General features: G+C 36.0%; 1 protein-coding gene across 2 annotated transcripts in view; it reads right to left on the reverse strand.

The window, feature by feature from the left end:
- ADGRL4 (adhesion G protein-coupled receptor L4) overlaps window positions 1-15,429 on the reverse strand; it is a 127,405-nt gene that overhangs the window by 14,501 nt on the left and 97,475 nt on the right. The window lies entirely within an intron of this gene.

The following is a 15,429-nucleotide window of genomic DNA, read 5'->3' on the forward strand; positions in this document are numbered from 1 at the left end:
AAGTACTTAGAATAGTGTTCAATATATACATTCCCAACAAACATCAATTATTATCACTAATAGTTATTAATTTATATGGAAAGATGTTATTCCAAATTGTCTCAAATATTTGAAGTGTCTAACAATAAATATAGTGAATATTTATTAACAATTGGATAAGCATTATTTTGTGTCATAGTCTCACTGGACCTATAAATAGCACCTTAAAAAAACAGAACTTTTATCTGTCAGTCTTTATTTTAGGCAATATGTCTTCAACAGAAAATTTAAGATCTTTTTTTCCACTTTCAGGATTTTCCTCTAAAATAATGTCAGGAAAATAAATACTTAGATATAATTCAACAATAAGTCCATTCTTTATTGTTCATGTAAACAATTTCTCATTTTTGTTAAAACATCTCTAGGGTAGAATTGAAATTTCAGGGTCAAAAAGCTAGCTATCTTTAAGAATTTTATAGAAAAGGAAGGAGTAGCTATCTACCTTACGTTTGGGAAGCAGCCGCATAGCACAGGGAGATCAGCTCGGTGCTTTGTGACCGCCTGGAGGGGTGGGATAGGGAGGGTGGGAGGGAGGGAGACGCAAGCGGGAAGAGATATGGGAACATATGTATATATATAAATGATTCATTTTGTTGTGAAGCTGAAACTAACATACCATTGTAAAGCAATTATACTCCAATAAAGATGTTTGAAAAAAAAAAAAGAAAAGAAAAGAAAAGGAAGGAGTAACTAACTGTATTTTAAAGGGCAATCAATATATAAAATTACCAGATACCTTAATATAAGAAATATATTCTTAATAAATCCAATATGATATTCTAGGATATTTTATGGGAGAGGATAGTTATCTTTTCTTACATCACTCTAGTGTAGAACAGGGATTAGCATACTTTTTCTGTAAAGGGCCAGATAGTAAATAGTTTAGATTTTGAGGGCCATATGGTCTCTATCATAACTACTCAATTCTTCCTACCATTAAAACAGCCTTACAAGAATATACAGTGAAGAAAAGACAGCCTCTTCAATAAATGGTGCTGGGAAAACTGGACAGCTACATGTAAAAGAATGAAATTAGAACACTCCCTAACACCATACACAAAAATAAACTCAAAATGGATTAAAGACCTAAATATAAGGCCAGACACTATCAAACTCCTAGAGGAAAACATAGGCAGAACACTCTATGACATAAATCACAGCAAGATCCTTTTTGACCCACCTCCTAGAGAAACGGAAATAAAAACAAAAATAAACAAATGGGACCTAATAAAACTTAAAAGTTTTTGCACAGCAAAGGAAACCATAAACAAGACAAAAAGACAACCCTCAGAATGGGAGAAAATATTTGCAAATGAAGCAACTGACAAAGGATTAACCTCCAAAATTTACAAGCAGCTCATTCAGCTCAATATCAAAAAAACAAACAACCCAATCCAAAAATGGGCAGAAGATCTAAACACACATTTCTCCAAAGAAGATATACAGATTGCCAACAAACACATGAAAGAATGCTCAACATCATTAATAATTAGAGAAATGCAAATCAAAACTACAATGAGGGCTTCCCTCGTGGCGCAGTGGTTGAGTCCGCCTGCCGATGGAGGGGACACGGGTTCGTGCCCCGGTCTGGGAAAATGCCACATGCTGTGGAGCAGCTAGGCCCCTGAGCCATGGCCGCTGAGCCTGCGCGTGCGGAGCCTGTGCTCCGCAACGGGAGAGGCCACAACAGTGAGAGGCCCGCGTACCGCAAAAAACCAAACAAACAAATAAACAAAGTAAACACAAAAAAACTACAATGAGATATCATCTCACACCGGTCAGAATGGCCATCATCAAAAAATCTACAAACAATAAATGCTGGAGAGGGTGTGGAGAAAAGGGAACCCTCTTGCACTGTTGATGGGAATGTAAATTGATACAGCCACTATGGAGAACGGTATGGAGAGTCCTTCAAAAATTAAAAATAGAACTACCATACGACCCAGCAATCCCACTACTGGGCATATACCCTGAGAAAACCATAATTCAAAAAGAGTCATGTATCACAATGTTCATTACAGCTCTATTTACAATAGCCAGGACATGGAAGCAACCTATGTGTCCATCGACTGATGAATGGATAAAGAAGATATGGCACATATATACAATGGAATATTACTCGGCCATAAAAAGAAACTAAATTGAGTTATTTGTAGTGAGGTGGATGGACCTAGAGTCTGTCATACAGAGTGAAGTAAGTCAGAAAGAGGAAAACAAATACCATATGCTAACACATATATATGGAATCTAAAAAACAAACAAAAAAAACAGTCATGAAGAACGTTGGGGCAAGACGGGAATAAAGATGCAGACCTACTAGAGAATGGACTTGAGGATACGGGGAGGGGGAAGGGTAAGCTGGGACAAAGTGAGAGAGTGCCATGGATATATATACACTACCAAATGTAAAATAGATAGCTAGTGGGAAGCAGTCGCATAGCACAGGGAGATCAGCTCGGTGCTCTGTGACCACCTAGAGGGGTGGGATAGGGAGGGTGGGAGGGAGGGAGACGCAAGAGGGAAGAGATATGGGAACATATGTATATGTATAACTGATTCACTTTGTTATAAAGCAGAAACTAACACACCATTGTAAGGCAATTATACTCCAATAAAGATGTTTAAAAAAAATAACAGCCTTAAACAATACTGAAACAAATGAATGTGACTGTATCCCAAAAAAACTTTATTTATTAAAACAGGCTATGGCTATTGTAGACTCCTGGTCTAGAATCCAAGATCCATAAGGGTAAGGACTTTTTAATATTTTATTCACTGATGTATTCCCAAGGTATAGCACAAAGTCTGACATATAAAAGATGCTCAATAAACATTTGTTGAATGAATAAGAGGATGAAGAGTGGTATGCCCCAATCCCAGGTATCCTTAATGGCTTATGTAAAGGAACATTCAACCATTAATCTGACTAAACATTTAAAAATTTATATTTTGTTACATCTTGCAGATTTTAACAAAACAGTATCTCACTAGAAATCTATAATCTGTAGATAGATATACCAGTGGAAACTGAGAGAAATAGTTATCAAAGTATAATGACCCTCTAGGAATAATTTTGAGAAAAGGGAAAGAATTAAGTTACATTTCCTTCATTTTATGAATGGATACCTTGGGATATATGCAACATTTTGCATCTAACAGAAACCACAGACCTATGGACTTTATGAGGTATATTCATTAATCAGACTTGGGCACACAAAAGTCTTAATCAACAAGTGGGCAGAAAACTGCCTCATTAGGAAAATATCTTCCCACATCCCCCCTGAGGTAATAGTTAAATAATTGCTCTATTTTATTACGGCTAAAATTCCATAGCAATATATAATCATCTTATGAATTAAAAAAATATTCACACTTCATATTTTTAATATGTTTCCACTGGGAATATTTTAATAGTTGGATATTTTCAATGTTTGAAAGAATAATTTACTAGTCTCCAGACAGAATTAAAAGGTGGAGAGAACTAGAAATTTATAAACATGAAGGGTAAAGTGGCCTCCGTGGGTGTAAGTGAATTTCATGAGCTTATTTTTATGGCTGGTTTCAACTGCAGATGGTTATAAGCCATAGAAAGATACTAGAAAACAAAGGTGAAAGAGAAAAACTATATGTGAAGAGTATTTACAACAATTGTTCGGTTTAATGTGACAATGAAAACTGAATAATGAAACTTAAGATATAAGCAAGGAAAAATGTTCCTTGTATATGCTTACTGTATAAAATGAGGATAGAGGTTAGTAACAGTCAAAAAGTTTATACAAACATATAAATCATTAAGCTGTTATTTAGCATCTGATAGAACTTTAACAATTAAATTCAAAGATGTATCTAGTTATCACCAATATAAAAGATAAAAATAGAAGAAGGACATAAGACTGTCCCCCAAATTATTAAAAGTTTTCCTTTTTTAACTTTTAAAGGATGTTTTTATCTTTTTAATTTTTTTTTTTAACCGTAACTCTATATATAGAGTTGGCATTGCTATCCTCATGTACATATTAGAAATCCAGGGCATAGAAAGGACTCCATAATATGTGCTTTTTACTAATCATACTACTTTTTAAAAACTCTGACATTATTTGGCTAGGACCTCATTTTATTCAGTTAAACCTAAAATGCCAATGAAGATAGATCTAGGTAGATAGATAGATATAGCAATTATTCCTAAGGTGAAAAGAAATAAAGTAAAAAATGAATGAAATAATGCCATTTGCAGCAACATGGATGGACCTAGAGATTATCATACTAAGCGAAGTAAGCCAGACAGAGAAAGAAAAATATACAATACCGATTATATGTGGAATCTAAAAAAAATAAAAGATACAGATGAACTTATTTACAAAACAGCAAGAGACACACACACAGAAAACAAATTTATGGGGGAGGATAAATTAGGAGGTTGGGATTAACATATACACACTACTATATATAAAATAGATAACCAACAAGGACCTACTATATAGCACAGGGAACTATACTCAATGTTTTGTAACAACCTATAAAGGAAAAGAATCTGAGTATACACAAATATACATATATATAATATATGTATAACTGAATCACTGTTCTGTACATCTGAAACACGACACTGAAAATCAACTATATTTCAATTAAAAAAGTGATATGCTATAATGACTGCTTCACATGTTATCTCTTCTGAGAAGTCTTCCCCAAATAACCCCACTTCCACGATGATGATTTCTTTCTTTAAATTTCCTTTGGAGAAAAGAATTAACATTTTTGACTAACTACTGTACTTGGTGCATCATTTATTTATTCATCCAACAATATTACTTGAGTGATTACTACTTGGCAAACTTCAAGGATAATATAGTGAGAGAAAATCCATAAGGTTTTACTCTTATAGAGCTTACAGTCTCCTGGGGGAGACAGATACGAATCAGTTATTGATCAGTCATTCAAACTAACTCCCGTGTAATTATAAATAGAGGAAAGTCTTCAAAAAGAAAAAAAAAAAAAAAGGCTTCTTTGTAGGCATATAACAAAAACATTCATTATAGACCAGTGAGTCAGGGATGACTTTCCTCAGAAAGTGTTGTTTGAATTGATATCTGAAAGGAGTTAACTGGATGAAGGACAGACAGAGGAAAGCCACGAGGAGTGTTTTAGTGTGGAGATGCTGACATGGGCAGTACATAGAACTTCTGAGAAACTATAAGGCAGCCAATGTTATTAAAACACAAAAGCCCATGGGAGGGTCATGAGAGACGAGGCGGATCAGAAGACAGGGGCCAGAACACGCAGTGCCTGCAAGGGACAGTGTCCACTTTATCCATGTTTGTTGAGGCCCAGTATTTGTTACTCCTGTTGCCCAGTGTTCTGCTCAGTTTAGAATTTACTTGAGTTTTTTGTTTTCATCTTATTAAGATAAGCTCAGATATGTTTGGCAAGCTCCACCTCCAGCTTCTGCCATGGCTCCTGGGGTACCGTGTGAGAATCATGTGTGTAGTGACCATTCTAACTTTCAAATGTGTCTAAATATGGAAGATAACCAGCAATAAGTCACCTCTTTCCAGACCTTATCCAGATATGATGTAAGCATCACCTTTCACCCAAATATGCTCAGGCACAGGTGGCTAAGGACAGCCACCTCCTTCGTGTATCGGGGTAGTGGAAGAAGGATTCAAAATGTCTATCATTGGGAATCTATTATTATCATTCAAAATGTCTATCAGGCACGTGGTGCTCTGTTCCAAATAAGTGTTACTCTGTAGAAAAAAAATTACTTTTGAAAATAGTTTTTTGAATAGAGCTGTCTGGAATACATCCAGACTATCTGTATTCCATATACTGATCTATAGTCTGGTATAGTCAGGATTTCAGGTAGGATTTTTTGATTAGTTGTTAGATATGCTTGGCAAGTATTTAGATAAGGCAATACAAAATGGGGAAAGAGACATCTATAGTAGATGAGATCTCCATCATTTTCAGTGAAAAATAATTTATTTTGACATCTTCACTAAGTAAAACAAAGAATTGAAAGTTTATGAATAATTTTTAGAAGGAATGTAGTTGCTGCGTCTCCGATGACCCACCTTGAAACCATTTGTGGAATCTGGGAGATGGGAACAAGTTTTTCATGGACCTAACAAAGATCTACTCCCTTCGGTCTCTTGGGCAAGGCAAGATGAAAGAATATATGACAGGGAAACAGCACAGAATGTAAACTTGGAAAGCATGAGCTTGCCTCTACCATTCAGTAGCTGGGTGACCCTGAGTAAACTTCTTAATCTCTATAAGCCTTAAAATAAATTCCCACTTATTTGAAATACAGTCAAAATGGTGGCTCTTACCCAAATGAGTGTGAATGAATCTCTAATGAATAAAGGTTGTGCACTAACACTGAACAACTTGGGCTCTCTTTTTGAACAGAAACCATCAGGAGACATGTTTTTTTCATCAGAAGGAATTGTTAAATGTTCCTTTCTTGGGAAGCCCTGAAACTAGACACAACATTTTTATATGAGAAACAGAAATCAAGACAGAGCCACGCAGATAGTCCATTCTCTCAGAATGAGTAGTTTATATTTTGCAGAGAGTACTGAAGGGGACAGAGGGACATGATACATACTTACAGGGAAGATTAAATATTTTCAGATGTGTAGAACAAGAGCTCAGCAAATGCTAACAAAGACTGATTCAAATAAGGGCTCACTCTTGTTGCAGACCAACTTGGGTAAGGACGCTGTGTTACACTAAGAGGATGAGCAGAAGTAGAAGAATGATCAGAATATGTAGTGTGCTCTTGGCTAAGGTTAAGGATTTTTATGTATTCTTGCTGAGTAGTAGCTTGAAGATTTCATCTGTTAGCTACATAAGAATGTACATAATTAGCTTTAGTTTAACCAGTTCTCAAGGAATTGGTACACTTCTTTAAAAAGCTATAAATAGTAGAACCCCCATAGGTATTTATAAATAGATAAGTCAAGATTATAGTTACTAGATCTAGTGAAAATCTAGTAAAACATTATCTCTTACTACATGCTATTCCTACCTTAATTTCGATGTATTACTGAAGCTTTTGGGAAGATTAACTGAGATGCTAAAAGGGTTTTGTAAAGATTAAAAGACTACACAAACGTAAAGTGAACAAGTGTTGCTCTACCAACATCCCTAGTGTTTCCCTCTCACCATTTCATTATGTAACATCCCTCAATGTAAAGCTGCATTTATACGAAAATACCAGGGATGAATTTCACCTTGGCTGGTGAAATTCTAATTGAGCTGGTTATTTCTTATTGGGCTTGAGAGAACCAAGGGGTTTCTTTTTCGATATTTTTTTGGATTGATAAGTTTTATGAAGTTATTCAAATTTTATGAAATTTTTTAGAACAAGTTCCAAGAAGATTATCTGTGAAGGTATTTCTGATAAGAATATAACTCCCATGAATGGGAATACACAGGAAACTACAAATGTATTATTTATGTTAAGTTCTTTTTTAGCACCACTTTTCCTTTTTTAAAATTCCAGCTACCTGTTTCAAGAAGGTCAGAATAATATGAAAAAGTAGCTAAATGTTATAGGCTCTGAAGTTCTTATTAATACATAATATGGAGAAAAGGGTAGAATACTGAAGTGCCTTGAACCACAGAGGTCACTAAAGATGCATCTAACAAATATGATGCCATTAAATTAACACATGTAATTAAAATGTTATCCATGTAATTAAAATTGTTATCCACAATTTAAAATTTACAATGAATAGTGTTTCTAATATAACTTCAATGGGGTCATCTAAAGGACATTGCCCAAACTATGATTTTAATTCTCTTCCTTATATTTGTGCCATTTAAAGAAAGCTGCAAATGCACTCCTATAAAAGATACTTAAAAACCAAGTCTACACTAGTAGCTCCCAGTCAAGAGATTTAGGAGTATTGCCCCCCATGGGACATTTGGTTGTGTCCGGAGACAGTTTTGGTTGTCATACCCAGGTGGTGATGGTGGAGCTGGTCGTGATGATAGAAGTCAGAGATGCGGCTAAACTTCCATACAGCACAGGTGCCACAACAAAGATTTGGTCCTATGTGTTAATGATGCCACTGTTGCAGAATCTTGGTCTATCATAATTCTTCCTTTCAGTTTATATATTCCTATTTAGCCATTAGACACCACAGTAGATAAAATTATCTAGTGTTGGCAAAAATGTCAGAAAACAGACATTCTTATATATTGTCAATGGAAGTATCAATTGAAGTAAGTGTTTCGGAGGCAATTTGGAAATTTAAAAATCTGCCTCTACTTGCATTTGTACCTTTTTAAAAAATTGAAGTTTAGTTGACTTACAATATTACATTAGTTTCAGGTGTACAACAGAGTGATTTGATATTTTTATACATTATGTACTATACAAAGTTATTACAATATTATTGACTATATTCCCTGTGCTGTACATTATACTTCTAAAAAGCACTTCATAACAAATTTATATAATGGGTATATGTAACTGTATTGAAACGATTCTCTTGCAGTATTATTTGTAAGAAGAAAATCAATAAGAAAGTGATTAAATAAATTAGATCATACTCATAATATGCAACGATAAAAAATGGTAGAATTGTATGTTCTAACAAGGAAGGATGAATATGATACATTGTAGGTTATAAATAATTTGGGTTATTTGAATTTATAATCAAATTTCTTGCTTACATTTATACATATGTATATGCATATTTATGTGTGGTATATATGTATTTGTGTGTGTGTCTGTATGCATAGCAAAGGTCTGGAAAGATACAAAGCAAATATTAAGCAAAAGAGTAGTCAGTCATGAAGAATATGACTATGTTTTGAAATGTTCACTTTTTACTTTACATAGTCTTGTAATATTTGCATTTCTTTCAAGCTTGGGCAATTTGCAAAATTTAAAAAAAAGTAATAAGAATACATCACATAATAATAAATATACATAGACATGGTCTGTCTTGTAAGGCTTATGTGAGGAGTTCAGTTTTGAGTGGGTTTTAATAGTTATTTCCTAGTGAAAGGGAATTAAGAGATTGTAGACATAATTTAGAACAATTAGAGGAGACCATCACAAAAAACTGAGTGGAATTCTGGGCAACCTAAAAAGACATGGGTAAAGGAGCAATATAGAAACACTGAATTATAAGAGTTGTGATTTAAATTGAAATGAAAGCTCTCATTTTTTAAAGAAAATGCCTTATTTGGACACAGCTTAATTAGTATTTGCCTCAATCCAGCAAATTAAATTCTTCAATACTGAACATATCTATGAGAAACTTCAATTTCTACTTAAAAGTTAAATTATTTTCACAAACTCTTCTTTATATTTGTGTACTTGAATCTAATCATTTGCACAGTTTTAGTTGAAAGAATTCAGCATGAAAGATTAAAAATACTGAAGAAAAGAAATAAATTATGTAAATTATCTTCAGTTTGCAGCTTGCTTTACAAAGATTTAGAAATCTCTTTCTTGTACAGCTCAATCTTTCAAAAGCATGGCTAGGTCTTTTCATGTATAGTTATAATCTTAACATTCTAAATGTAGTGATTCGTAGATAGAATCAGTGGGGTCAGTGGTTCACACTTCAGAATTCTAAGAGATCCTTAATATTAATGAGTAAACACCTGAGGAGTACTTTTATTTGATCAATGCCAAAAATGTTGCTGCTCAAATACCTAAGTAGTTAACACTTAACAGAGTAGATTGAAAGCTTGAATCTTCCTTTGAAACAACATACCTAGGGGTAGAAAAAGCCACCAGTGCGAACTAATTCAGTGCTTATTCATTTACATATTATCTTAAAGGCATCATCATTATAACTCCAAACCAGACATGCCCCAGGGCTCCATTCATAAAAACAAGCAAATAGCATTTACTGGGAATTGGTTCTTACTCTACAGAAGAAATGCAAGGATTCCATGTAAGAATTAAACTCATTGCCAGTTGTTCGATAAAAATGTCTTTTCCAAGTACAAGTCTTCCCAGATTTATTCAGAGAAAGCTGAGAAAGCAATTTTATCTCTCATTTAAAGCCAGGCATAACAAAGTCACCACTAATTATCTATTTAAATTTGAAGGCTCACTTACTTTTTTATCTTTATTCTGGAAAGTAAATACTATTTATTCTATTAAATTTCTATTGCTTCTCTTTAAGACATTTCACACTTTGTTTCATTTCAGTTAACGTTTTCCAGCAGAGTATACTAGAGACTTTTAACAAATTCCATGTACAAGCACGGTTATCATAATAATATCTTGCTGTAATTAAACAAGTGCTGTCATATCTTCACCAATATTTAAAAAATTAGGACCTATGCTTATATATATGTATACAGACACACACACACACACACACACACACACACACACACACATTATACTGGCTGAACATATAGTACCTTGCATACAAAATTTTGCTGTGCAAATTATGGTTTTAAAATTAGTGTTTTAACTTAATTTTTAATACAAAAGGTAAAGCTAAGAAAGCCGAAGATTGTCCTCCAAATTATTGTGTATTTTCCTTTTTTAATTTTTAAAGAATAGATGCTTTTTCTAAAAAAATTGTTTTGTATTTACTGTATCTTTGTTGTGTTGGGCTGGCATCATTATCTTCATCTTACATGTTAGGAATCCAGAACACAGAACAGTCATATAGCTTAAGAAAGATCACAGGGTGTTTCTTCTTGCCTTATTTATTACCATGGTCTTTATTAATGGATCAATTAAAATACACAGATAATTATTAAGGATTTGCTACCATCTGTGTTCTGGGGTGATCAGTAAGAGGGCTGGTAGTTTTACAGTGTAGAGTCCACTCATACATAGAGAATGCATTGTGAATGTGGCTGTATAGAAAATTCATTTGCAACTCATTGGGCTGTGGCCCCTAAGGTCATGCAATAAGTGGCATTGATTATTGAACAAGTTATGGTCTGTGAATCAAGAGACTCACAGCTCTATGTTGGGTATTTGGATGTGGGAGATGAGTAGTGTAATGCAGACAGAAAATTATCATGTGAAACAAAACAAAGCATTAAAAGTACTATTTTGGGTTTGACTCAAAATTCTATGGGAGCAGGTTGAAGAAAGAGATTAGCTACAAATCTGGAAAGGTTTTCATGAAGTTGTGCAGTAATTAATGATAAGATTTCAGGTAGCAGAGTTTTACACAAGGTTGTAGGATTATTGAGTGCAAAGAACCAAGAAAATATCCAAGGAACGGCAAATATTCTAAAGCTCTTAGATGAGTTGTTTTGTGGAGATATGCAGTGTAAGAAAAGGCTGAAAATAGGCAGGGTTCAGCTAAAGTACTGAGAACCTTATACACCAACCTATGGTATTTGGACTATAGGCAATGGGGAACTATCGGCAACGGGATGAAGAAGGTAGGTCATAGACTCAACTTCATGAACGTGAGTTCCAGCTCAGGTACTTACTAATTGTTCGGCAAACTGTGTAACCGCTCTATGCCCCAATTTCTCCAACTTCAAAATAAAATAAACCACACACACACACACACACACAGATTTTTGAGTTGTTGAAGGATTAAACTAAATGTGCTAATATATGGAGAATGTTTAGCTTAGTACCAGGAATATACAAGAGCTTAATATTAATGTTCTTATTTTTCTTATTAATTGCTCTCATTATGTGAGCTGAGTTTGGAGCAGTTTATTCTGGATAGATTAAAATGAAATGGTACAGAATGGCAGCAGAAACACAGATTAGAAGGCAACTGAAAAAGTGGCAAGTTAAAATGAAAAGGTGAGCTTTAGATTAAGACAGAACTAGTTTAAAGTTCTAGCCTCATTATTTATTTGTAGATTTCAGTGCCTTGGGCCAATCACCTAACATTTTGAATCAAATTCTATTTTTCATAAAATGGGATGATGACAATGTAGGTGATTTAAGGAGACTGAGTATTGAAGTATTAGCTGTCTGTTTTTTTTTTTTTTTTTTTTTTTTTTAATAGCAGAAAATTTAATGAAACACTTTATAACTACATTTACATCATATACAAATCTAAATTACATTTAAAAGTATCAATTGATAGTGGTGTTGGATTCACATTAGCAATCACTACATGATCAAAGAGATTGCTCTCCTGTGCTTTACTACAAAATTATTTTTATTGAGTTAACTACTCAAGTTTCAGACTTTTAATTTTTTCCCCAAGTATACTCCTTTCTTTAGGGCTCCTAAAGCTTCAACCAATTATTCCTTCCTATCTTTAAACTCAGAACTGTCTCAGTTTCATTCAACATCTATTAGCAGACATTGATTTCAATCTTCTTCTTCTTAGCTATTACTATGACATACAGGGAAATAAAAGAGACATCAGAGAAGCTTAACACTTACCAACCGTTTTTTATTTATTAGGGACCATGATTAACACTGAATCTCAGTCTTCAGGGAAGAGCTGGGAAGGTGAGAAATACGATCTCATCCTCCACTTAGAGACTTCTTAAAAGCCTGCTGTAAGGGGGCTCTGAGTGATGCTGTTTCATCACTTGGTTAACTAATGACTGAGACAGACCTCTCCACTGGAAAGGTAGTTTTCCCTTGGTCACGGGAGGTCATTTGTGGGGCGATATGGTGGCACCATATGAACACTCCATTACCCCACAACCTTCTGTCCAAGAGCTTTACATCTACTGATGACAGAAGGCCCTGGTCAGCCATCATGCTACTCATGCATCCACTCCACACAATTCCTATAACATTTAATAAACTAATATTATACTCTGTTCAGTACTTGGAAGGCATCTGAAATTGTATGGCACTTAATTTAAAAGGTATTAAAGGCCTGTTCAGCAGAACTGTAATGTTATTACACCAGCTTCCAAGTCTGTAGTTCAGTGGTTCCCAACCTTAGATGCTCCTCAAACACCTGAGGCTGCCCCGCCGCTACCAGTGCAACCAGAGTCTCCAGGACGGCAGGCAGGCAAGCAAGGATGCGAACCACTGCTCTCAATCATCATAATGGCATTTTTGACCATTTCAAATTCAGGACGGTAGTTTTGGTGTTTCAATAAGCTGACTTTACAGTTTTCTAAAAACGTGAAGAAAGTGCAACACTCAGTTTTCGCTAGAAAAATAGTGCTCTTGAAATTCATGATTCCTTAAGTATCAAATATCAGAGACATAAGCCACACTGCATGATTTCTGGGAAATCAGGTCCAGAATAAGGTATGTTTTCTGCCCAGTTCTCCAAGAGCTCACACTACTATTGTATAAGTGATTAAGAAGCCCCCAGACCTAGAACCATGACAAAGAAATGAAGCTGGTAAGCTGGTGGAGGGAGCAGAGAGGGCAGAAGTCTAATTTTGCCTGCAGGGTCCAAAACTGGCCCTAAGTAAATTTCCCTGAGAGAAGAAACTAGTGTTTCATCATGAAACATTAATGATTCTCAGATATTTAAAATCTATCCCTACACCATTTTTTTCAATCAGAAACTTATTACATCTCCCAAACGACACAAAAGTAGGTTTCCAAATAAGAGTTCAACCATTAGTCACGTCCATCTTTCCGGCAAAAGTCAAACAAAAGGATGATGGGGAGAACATTTTCACAGTAGTTAAGCATTTCAAAACCATGAGCACCCACCCCAAGAGTATGTTAGCTAGAATTATGTAAGATTCACTCCTTTAGTCATGTCCTGTGTTCTGCCAGGTCCAGCAGGGGGGAATGTCAGCCTGTTAATGAGTGTCCTGAGGCTGAGGGGCGGGAGCAGAGAAGTGGCCCGGATGGGCAGCGGGAGGAAAGTCAATGACAGTGACACTCATGACAATGGGGCCACTCAGGTGGAGGTGTCCCCACGCTCAAACCGTGTTAGCAGTGAGGATACAGAGCCTTAGAAAGACTGAAGACACGGGGGTCTACTTGTTGGACCTGATCCCTCTCCCCCTCCTTTGCTTATAGCTCCCCATCCCACCTGGTCATCACAAGGAGGGACGCTGGGTCAAAGGGTGGTCCAGAGTGGCAGAGATGCCAGGAGGGGACAGAAGGAGCACATGGGGGCTCTGGGGTGAGCAGAAAAAAGGGAGAAGACCCTCATAGGCACTCTGGCCACCAGCTGTCAGAGGTTCTCCAGTCCAGGCCCAACTACAGGCAGGGAAGCCCCGAACAAGGGGAGCCAAAACCCAAACACGGTCAAAGTGACGACTGAAAACGCTTAATCCCTCCGTCAGTCAAAGAAAATCTGCCATCTCTTCAGCCCCCATCACTAAGGAGGCACAGCATGTTACTGGATTCTGGGTACTGGAGAAAAATGCATCGTGAAACAGGCCTTGCCAGTCACATGGAAACAGAGCATCCACGGGTGAAGTTGCCTGGTCCTGGTGTCTCAGTTTTGCGTGAAGGGGTGGCAGCTGTTCTTTGGGGGGAAACCTCTCACTTCGCCACCTGAAGCAAAGCTGCTGACAACAGGGCCTCCATTTAGAGGCTCCCCTAACTGCCTGAGGGAGCTCTCCTAAATGCCACCAGTGATGAGCACCAGAGCGCCGCCACTGTTCAACCTCAGCACCCACTCTGCCCGTCCACCTGTGGTGGCCCCACTCAGCGGGCAGAACTCAGGGCCATCCTGATTGCAATAGGATGAGGCCAACCCGTAACACTGACCTCAACCATGTCCCTCAGGTGGAAGCTAGAATCTTACTTCAGTCTATTATCTATTATAACCCGCTCAAAGCAGCTTAGAGCAACCTGCTAATCTTTGTCATCACCAATAATCACAGGAAAAAGAGATGGAAAAAGGCCACCCCACCCCACTACCTGCAGCCCCCATTCCACTGGTCTGGGTGGGGTCAGATGGGTATAATAATAGGGTATTGCATTTATGATTTTTAAGATGAGTTCTTACCTTTTACAGACACATACCAAAATATAATAAAATGACACATTTGGTATTTGTTTCAAAACAATTGATAAAACAAGATATAATTTGATGATCATTATAGGTGGTTGATGGACACATGGGGGTCATTGTACTATTTTCTGTATTTTTATATATGTTTGAATGTTTCCATAATAAAAAGTGAAAAAAATTTGAGTTCTTCTACAAAAATATGGAACAATGTGGCTCATAGCATTATGATTTGTATATAATTCATACATGTTACAAGCAAAACTTAATGTTGCCTTAAAATACTACCATAAGGAGAAAAATGCAAATGGATGAATTCTAAAAAATTCCACACATCCACTAGTAGCTACAATTTCCAAATTCAATACATCATTCCCAAGGTAAGTTAAAAGGCAAACATTTTAAAAGGAAGGCCTTAAGAACATACATTTTGCAAGGGATCACCTGCAAGTTTAAGAAGTTAATTCCAAGTTTTCCAAATTTTCAGAACTCATAAAGTCCCACAAATCCTGTGGATCAG

This window comes from Pseudorca crassidens, chromosome 2, assembly GCF_039906515.1.
Source record: "Pseudorca crassidens isolate mPseCra1 chromosome 2, mPseCra1.hap1, whole genome shotgun sequence".
Taxonomy (NCBI): domain Eukaryota; kingdom Metazoa; phylum Chordata; class Mammalia; order Artiodactyla; family Delphinidae; genus Pseudorca; species Pseudorca crassidens.